This window comes from Pocillopora damicornis, chromosome 10 (genome assembly GCF_964200805.1).
Source record: "Pocillopora damicornis chromosome 10, jaPocDami1.2, whole genome shotgun sequence".
NCBI lineage: Eukaryota > Metazoa > Cnidaria > Anthozoa > Scleractinia > Pocilloporidae > Pocillopora > Pocillopora damicornis.
This window is the reverse complement of record NC_142679.1, coordinates 3,845,273-3,854,470: the sequence shown is the minus strand read 5'-3', so window position 1 is coordinate 3,854,470 and position 9,198 is coordinate 3,845,273. Positions and strand designations below refer to the sequence as shown.

General features: G+C 37.1%; 1 long non-coding RNA gene across 1 annotated transcript; it reads left to right on the top strand.

The window, feature by feature from the left end:
- The first annotated feature begins 1,066 nt into the window (after nt 1-1,066).
- LOC149038520 (uncharacterized) lies at nt 1,067-6,264 on the top strand. The gene is made up of 3 exons (XR_016180431.1): nt 1,067-1,269; nt 4,833-4,932; nt 5,993-6,264. It is a non-coding gene; the product is annotated as an uncharacterized LOC149038520 (long non-coding RNA).
- Nucleotides 6,265-9,198: the final 2,934 nt, after the last annotated feature.

Genomic DNA, 9,198 nt, shown 5'->3' with positions numbered 1-9,198 from the left:
GAGCCCTGTTCCACAAGAGAAAGATGATTCAAGAGAATAGTGGAAAACGGTGTGATCTCCGGCTAATATTCCGTGTAACATGCGAAGTGATTCAAACAAAAGCAGGGTAAAACTCGGCAGAACTCGTGGTGGACGACGAGGTCGTTCGTATTCTATTGTAATCCCCGCTCACTCAACAGGACAACATCATGGCTTGGCCCCCACAGGAGGTAGAAGCCATAAAAACGAATCGACGCAAACAGGTGCCCATTACTTCTGACGCAAAGCATGATGGAACGCCTGCATAACCCTCCTTTTCAATATAACGTACTATAAGCAATCATTATCGAGAAAGATTAAGTTATATATAAACAAGGATAAAATCAGCGATATGAACCGACGTTTCGGAGTCTTCATGATGCCATTCTCGTCGGATTGCACGTCCAGAGTTGGTTTTAGTTCTCTGATCAATAACATATCGTGCACTAGGCAATCGAATTAATCTTTGCATTTCTTAAGAACATCGAAGCACCCTAGTAGGTCTTCAGGGATAGTGTTTATATATAGAAGATGACCGTTGTTTATAAGCGTCCACACCAACGTTTAAATGTCCACGCGTGTAGCCCACGTAACCTGCATCACACAGGTCACATTGAAAACGATAAACAACGCGTTGCTGGTTTACAGTCTGTGCCTTTTTCTCCTCTACTTTTAGGTCTTGGTTGATTTTACGGCTAACGAACACGGGTTTGACAGTTCCCTGTACTGTTAGGCTGAGGTCCTTAAGTTGTTTCTTAACATGATGTGCTGATTCTTGGTGCTTGAATGGTATGATCACTCGAACAATGGCCATTGGTTGGATAGAAATACCAGAAATTAAGTGGCCTAAGAACATCATAGTTCCCCTTACGTTATGCAGAAGCTGAGGCGTAGCGCCATCCGGACACAGTAAACAATTGAAGACGAAGTCTTTCCGAAGAGCTTCTACTGAAAAATTGTGTAAATTATTGTTTTCAAAACGAAAAATATTTTTTGTGTGTTATGACATGTGCTCTCTGAATGGTTGGTTGAGTTTCTCACGCTTGTGTATACAAGAATCATTTGGGTCAAACAAAATTCCGCCGATAAGAATGGTAGGTGAGTTTCTCACGCTTGTTGATGCATGACCTATTGATGACTGTGATAATAGGCCTGTTGTTGGTAACAAAGCTCATTTGCCACCTTGTGTTGAACGATAATTTTGAACGACGTCGAAGTTACAGTAAACAAGAAATAACAGTGAGTTCACAGGTATGTGTGCGAAATAAATTCTAGTTGTAAATTCTCTATATTCCTCGGATACAGGAGTTATGATGATGGTGATGATGACTTTGCAAAACACGGTTAGAAAAATCGTTCGTTTAGAAAATAAATGAAAATTCCCTAAAACTGGTTTACTAATTTTCAGTATAGATGCAATGTTAAGGAAACCATCTGTAGATAATTCTCCAAGATGATACATCTCGAGCAGTGACGTCTCAGGCAGCATGATTTTATAGTTTATTGATTAAATCACTACCGTGTTGCATTAGAGTGCTTCTGTTAACCTCAAGACCTCCAAAAATAGCCAAGGAATATGATAAAGAGTCTAATCATTCAGCTATACCCATCGTAAAAAGTTATGCACATTAAACTAGGAGCGCATTGAGTGCGCTGATAATAAGCTGATGGCTTATTAATCTTAAGATTATGAACTGTGCCTTACCATGATCGAGGCGTTGCACAAGAATTCTTGGTGATTTATTTTGCTCCTGCCAACGTGTAAAGCATACGCGGAGAGAGAATCAAAATCATATCGTGTCAAGAAGTGTTTTAAAAAATAGAATTTGATATTTCTTGATATTAAAAGAATAGGATTGTAAGTCGGCATCACTCGCATAATCTGAAGCATTTAGTTTTTCTGGCCCCTCGCCCGGAATATACCATGCATATTTTCTGATATCTGTAAGTCACGTAGCAGAACGATCGAGTTTATGTTTCTGAGACAAAGTGAATAATTCAACAAAAAGCTAGAACGCAATGAACTGTAAAGCGATCGTTAAAGGAGAAAAATATGAAAGACTTTTTATTTCCTGGAGTGATGCGACGGCTATCATCTGCGAAGAAAGATAAACATAGACAAATTCAAGAACTTGTTTTCTCACAAACCTCTTTAAAGATTTATGGCCTATACCGGGATGACGGTGGTCGAAAAGAAGCTTGCGTTTACATACAATTTTACAACCCAGGATTCCGGTAAAAAGTTTCTCGAGGTTGTATCACATTTGTAATTAAGGGCCTCTTTACATTGAGGTGGGGGACCTCAGGAAGGTGAGGTAACCGGCCTAGCCGTGGTCGAAAAGTAGCCCGCGTGAACATAAAATCTTATACAACCCCGGGTTGCCGGGACGAAGTTTCTCGAGGTTGTTGTCGCACTTTCAATTAAAGAGTTTAAGATGCCAATACGGCGATGTGTGGTAAAACGTTGCCGAAAAAAACGTAATTTAATTTTCTTTAGTTTTTGGAGTGATAATAGGCAAGAAATAACAAACAGTTGACGGGTATGTATTGCAAATAAATTTTAGCCGTAATTTCTATGTATTCTTGGGATTCAGAAGGTATGATGATGATGTTTACTTCATCCAAGCCAATATCCAATATCCAAATATCAAATCCAATATCATTTGTGTATTGAAAATGTACAAGATCATGCGCCAAAGAGATGTGCCCTTGTCTCTTTGAGTTACTCGGACACCTTCTACATTAATATCCATTGCATATTCACGATGAAATTTCTGCTTCGAGTTGATTATCATAAACTCTGATTTGGCGACATGGATATCTGAACTAGTAGCTCTAAGCTAGTAGTCAAGTTAAGTAGTTTAGCCAAAAATCCACGCCTTTTTTAGGTCCTTATTGATTTGAGTCTCAAGATCAGGTATGTCAGAAGCACGAAAAATGATGTTAGTGGCGTCAGCGTAAATTCTAGAAGAGCCTACCTTAAATGAATTTGGTAGGTATGTTATGAGATCAGGAAGACAAAGGGGCCAAATACTGTGGTACTCCACAGTTAGAGAGAGCTCGTAGTAAAAAGTTGGATCGCAAAGCTTTGCATTGATGCGAACCATAGCAGTGCGGGGAATCTTGATCGACCCCACAGTCAGCAAGCGTCCTGCGCATATACATATTTTTCCCAGACAAACCTTAGTTTAATTCAGGTAATTTAGTGTTAACAACTGAGTTGAAAACGTAAATTAGCCACCGTAAAGGGTATAAAAGCGGACGTTTCGAGCGTTAGCCTTTCGTCAGAGCGATTGAGGGAATCGCTCTGACGAAGGGCTAACGCTCGAAACGTCCACTTTTTTACCCTTTACGGTGGCTAATTTACGTTTTTAACTCAGTTGTTAACACTAAATTACCTGCCATACTCTCCCACCGACGCTGCATCATAGTTTCTTTAGAAACTTACCTTTTATTACTTAGTTTAATTCACTGGCCGGCCATTTCGATTTGAAGTTGTTTCTTTCACTTTTCTTGCAGCCTAGCTTCTTTTTAGCTCTTTCCTAAGGACTTTTGTTCTTTTTAACTTTCTCCTTTCACGGTCTAGTCTAATACACACGACAGATGGCAAAGGCCACCCGGCTCGTGCAGATGTTGACAGGAAAGAAATGCAAAGAGCTAGGATGTTTTGCTGCAAACAATACATCGGGAGTCATCTATGATGACATGTTACATATAATTGACTATTCACACTTTGATGGGCTTAAGATTTCAGTTGGAAAATACGTTTTTGTAAATAGCTCGCGCTCGTTTTACTATATTTTACGAAACTTTTCTTTGGAAACTTAATATGAAATAGCAGTGCTTAGTTGACATGAAAAACCGAAAATGTCCAAAAAGGGAAGCATACCCCATTGGGAAAATCATTACTAGTGATGATATACATTAGATCTTTGCATTGATCTTTGCATCATTATTTTACGTGTTTATAAAATCATCATTTCGGTCAAACAACATTCCGCCGTTAAGAAGATTACGCCATCGAGAGGATCATTAACAATGTTGTTGAACCAATTATCGTTTGTCTCCAACAGTGCTAAAAGGGGAACTGAAGTAAAAATTATACTTTTTTTCTTGCTAGTTAGCTTAAACGAATGAGATAAAGTCTTGGTAGTTATTTTCGTTCACCTCTTGTTATTCTTGAGAAAACTCGATTTGAAGTTCCTTATTTCCCGCTCTTGTTAAATTTTAATTCGCGGCCAGTATAGCTGGTGTCAGGAAACTTGATGACTCAACTGTCAAATAAATCTAATTGTCACCACCTTAGATAAACGAGTACATTATCTGCTTGACTCTCCTGACGTATTTCTGTCATCTACTGATCTGAGGCGGGCCAGTTATCGTTCCAATGTCGGCTTTTCTGAAAACTTTGTTTTTGTATCATGCTGCTAAGATATCATACTGGGACATTCATACTTAATCAGAAACAAGATATACTCGACCCACTGCACATGTATTTTCAAATGTATACTTAAAGGGTCTTACGCCAAATTCTCCAAAAGGATATTTCTGTAGATTTTGTTGGCGATCGCCCAATTTTTTGCGACTTCCTAAACTTACTAGGGTGTATTAAACAGCGTGGTTTAGAAACCTCGGTCAAAAACACCATTTGTCTTGGACTATAAATAAAAGAGGAAACTGCTGAAATCTGCTTTAAAAATCGGAATTTTTTTTTAGAGTAACTTGTAAAATAGTACACTTGTAAGCGTTAGCTTTTAAGTAGCTGTTAATCGGAATAACAAACTTATAACGATTTCATCATTATACTTCTTCAGTAGCAGCTGGTTTTCGATCATTTAGGAGTCATAACTCTGACAATTGATAATGGAGTTCGGTGCAGGAGATGAAAATGTCGAAATGTTGCTGATAGATGAGGTATGTTTGCGGAGGAGTTGTTCATTTCGAGTATTTATGAATAAACTTCCACTCGCCATGGTATCAACATTAACAGGGTTTTCAGCTGTGCACGTGTAATTGACAAGCATAAAACAAAAATTAAATAAACAGTACTTCCCATCATCGTTTCGCGTAACTGAGAACATGATGTCAATATTAATCTTAAATTGGTAGTTTTTTCCATCCTTATCTCGTGATGTTTTTTTTTACCGTAGAAATCGAATGTAAGGCCAACAGACTATAAATGTTTCCTGCATGAGTACCAAACCGAAAAATAGGCTATTTTTAATTTGCTCTGAATGTTTTTCTCACTGGAAAATTATTTCCTTTAATTCAAGACTAGTGCTCTTTTTTCACTTACAATTAAAGTCTTGTATCGACTTAGAAGTATTTTTTCACGTGAGAAAATACCATTTTACATGATTACAAGTAAAATTTATGAGCTGATTACTATCTAAGTCATGCAGTTAGTTTTGTTCAGACAGTCTATCGAATCATTATTACTAGCTACTATATTAAATTCAAAACTGATCTGCGCTATGAAATATTTATAACGGTAATAGGACCGAGTAGTGTACAATTCGGTTTGTAATCATACGGGCGATTAACAATATCGGACGCACCGTGAAGCAGGAGTCCGATTTGTTAATTATGAGTATGATTACAGATAGAATTGGACGACACGAAGTCCTGTTACCAATTAATCAAAACTATGACAAAATTTGAGAAAGAAACTAGACATCGGTTATTCGTATTCATAACAAAAAAAAACAACAGTAAACTCGGCGAAATGCGAGACAACAGCCCGCGCACCTGACGCGTTCTGTCCACTTACACAAGCATGACGTGTTCGCTGTCCCTTCAACTGTCCTATTTCACTGTCCAATTACAAGCGTGACGCGTACACTGTCCTATTAGTCCTCAAATCGAGCTGGTGATTACCAATCACTTCCGAGAATTTTGTTATAGTTTTGATTAATTATGGACAGTGAACTATAACCTGTGTTCAGTGACATCTGTCTATTCTTTAATCGTTTAGGAGAACTGGCAGACAGACAAAGGAAACCCTGTAAGACTTTGTTCGCAGGGAGAATCTCATCGAAGATTGGTTGTATAGTAAGTTTTGGTTTCAAAAATCTGCACAATACCAAATTCAGTTTAATTTGTCTTTTCACTTTCTCTGAGAACTGACTACCTTGAAATGGCATAATATTCTGATGTTATACCGTCATGGTTAGATTCCGACAATTTGAAATGTCTAAAACTCTGCTCAGCTACATTTCTAATGTTAGATAAGCATTTCAGTCATGTTTTTTTGCCCAAATTTCTTGGAATACCAACAAGTGATTCGAGAGACCGAGTCACTCCCTTTGGGCTCTTTTAGCGAAAATGAGGAAACTTCAAACGGGCTGGTTTGTCTGTTTGTTCAATTTGTTTACCTTCTTTTAACTATGCTAAATAAGAGGAAAAAAGCCTCTCTAAAGCTGCAAGGCTTGCAGGAGTCATCCAAGAATAATGCCTTTATCTGCGGCAATGTTTGGATCTCGAGTAACGATTTGTATCAGCCGCATCCTTCGTCTTGGATTAAAATGTTAGACATGCAAATTCCATGATGAGACATCAATACTAAAGGCGGGAGTAAGATTCTTCACTGAATAGGAAATAAGCTAACTTGAGAAGAAGGGCTGGTAAAATTTCGACGATTTAGTCTTTAGTCTCCTAACAACGTGTGTTTGAGCAAAGTTTTTGCTCTCTTGTGCGGGAAACATAGAAAGTATTTGCCTATAAAATTTTGGCGTAACTACTGCTTCGAGATTATCATTCGGCAAATAACATTTTCTTTTTTGCTGTCAGTGGAAACAGAAGTTGGTACGAGACATCAAGAAGTGATACATTTGCACCTGAAGGTGGACAGGTAAGTACAACCCTTAAAAAGAGGCCTTGTTATGATGGTTTAATGGGAGCCAGTAAAGAGATGATCGTTTCGATTATTTAAGCACTGAAGATTTTCGGCGTTTCACTGACAATTGGGAACAGTCTAAAAATTGTAGTTTTTAAACCATAGCTGTCATAAAGAAAACAACGTGATGTTTTCCTCTTTCAAATTCCGTTTTTCTAATTTGGAAAAATATTAAAGATCGACTAAATTTTTCTCTTGAGTTGTGGTTCTATAAATTTTAATGATTTCTCAATGACCACAAGTTTTCCGATAAACCTGTATGATGCTCAAGCGGAAGGATATACAATTTTGATGAAAATTAAGTACATTTTTAATTTACTATTACCATTTCAAATGAAGAGGAAAAAAGCAGAAGGCATTACTCTTACTATTTTTCCATTTCTTCTTTTTATTATTCTCTTTAATATATATTTTTTCTGTTTTTGTACAGCCTGTTGGAAACATTGACCAAGAACTCCTTTTGTTTGTAATTCTTTTCGTTATCATGTCGCCTGCCTTCCTGAGATGAAATCTCAAACTTCAAACTTTAATAGAAATATCGCGAGATATAATTAATGCTAAATGTTGTAAATTAATGATGTGTTTAATAAGATTTAATCTAAAAATATGTATCAATTATCAAGATTACAGATTCTGCCACATTTGAGTACAATAGTATTAAGTATGCATTTTTTCAAAGATAAGGTGTGAAAAGTGCTGTGTAAATCATTTAGAGACATACCTTTTCGTTTCTCTCCTTTTTTAAAAATCCTGTCGACAAGATCATTCGTATTTTCGATTATCAGGGGAAAGTTTCTTCTGCGTTAGCTTGTTCTGACATAATAAGATTTTTGGTTATTGATAACGCATATTAAGTCTCTTAGCTTATGCTGTACTTTGTGGAGGCGCGGTGGCCTCATGGTTAGTGCACTCGACTCCGGATCGAGGGGGGAGAAGCAATACTCCTAACCGCTTCATGCTAAGAAAACCGGAGTTAAGCGCCGGCCCCATGGGCCACTTGGGTCTGTATAAGGGCTTTAATTACTTACTTATACTGTACTTAGTAATTCGTGTTTATTATTCTCCTTTCTATGAAGTCAACACTGTAAACATGATTTGATTAGGGTATTTAATGCCAAAATAATGAGCCAGTCAAAGGAAACACAATTCAAAATAATGTAACTTTATAGAAAAAAATCATCATGAAATGATGTATTTATCATTCATAGTCAATCCATGCACATATTTCGAATAAAATGTAGATAAATACTTTACGTTTAAGGCCACAGAACGAATGCACATTTAAACTATTTGCCAGATAGAAGTGTATTTAGATGTAAGGATGTGTAGACGTGCCGACGTGATTTGACTGAAATAAATAATTAATGAAAATATCTAAGTACAAATATAACAACAACAAGAATAACGAAAAAGGCTACATGAAAAAGAAACTAACTTACAAATTGTGGCGTAACCAGGTGCGGCAGTTAAATTCCTAAACAAGACCAGCACGGAGCTAGCAAAAACTAACGAAACGACTCAATTAGTTGAAATCAATTAGCAATAAGAATTATCTGGCGGAAACAACGCTCACACCGGCTAGAAATGAATCGGAGTTGCGTAATTCTTACATAACCTCACGTAAAAACGCGAACTTATTGAATAGAAAGAGAACCTCATAATAGTAGTTTAATAGAAAGAAAAACAAGAGATCTTTTCGCAGTTGCTTGACAATGGATAGAAAGGCAAATTCTAGTTGCTACACGGGGTAAGCATATCGCCACGTCTGGTTTATAAAAAGATTATGGCACTCACATTTGTTAACAATTGAACAAACCTGTTAAAAATAGAGCTTGTTGGCAAGATGGTTGTGCGCGTGTGATGCAATGAAACCACACTGTCCGAAAAAAACTACTTAAGTTGACGTTGCACAGCAAAGAAAAAAAACTGAATTAGTTTACTTTACTGGCACGTGCCATCTACTAGCAAGAGGTTAGCATATCACCACATATGGGTTATAAAAAGATTATAACACTAACAATTTCAATAATGTGAAATGATCAGCCATGAAAAACGTCTGGTCACGTTTATGAACCTCGAATAATGAAGTAAGATCTGTTCATGGGTGAAATTCCTGCGTTTGGGTTAATTGTTTACCCGAGGCAAATACTTTAATCATGGTTTCCCCCTTAAATTGAGGATTGCGAAAGGAAACGAATTCTGTTGTAGCTAATAATAATATTCAAATACTGTTTTGAACATTCTTGAGTTGAGCATCATTTCTCACGTTCCTGAGGGTTTCTTGA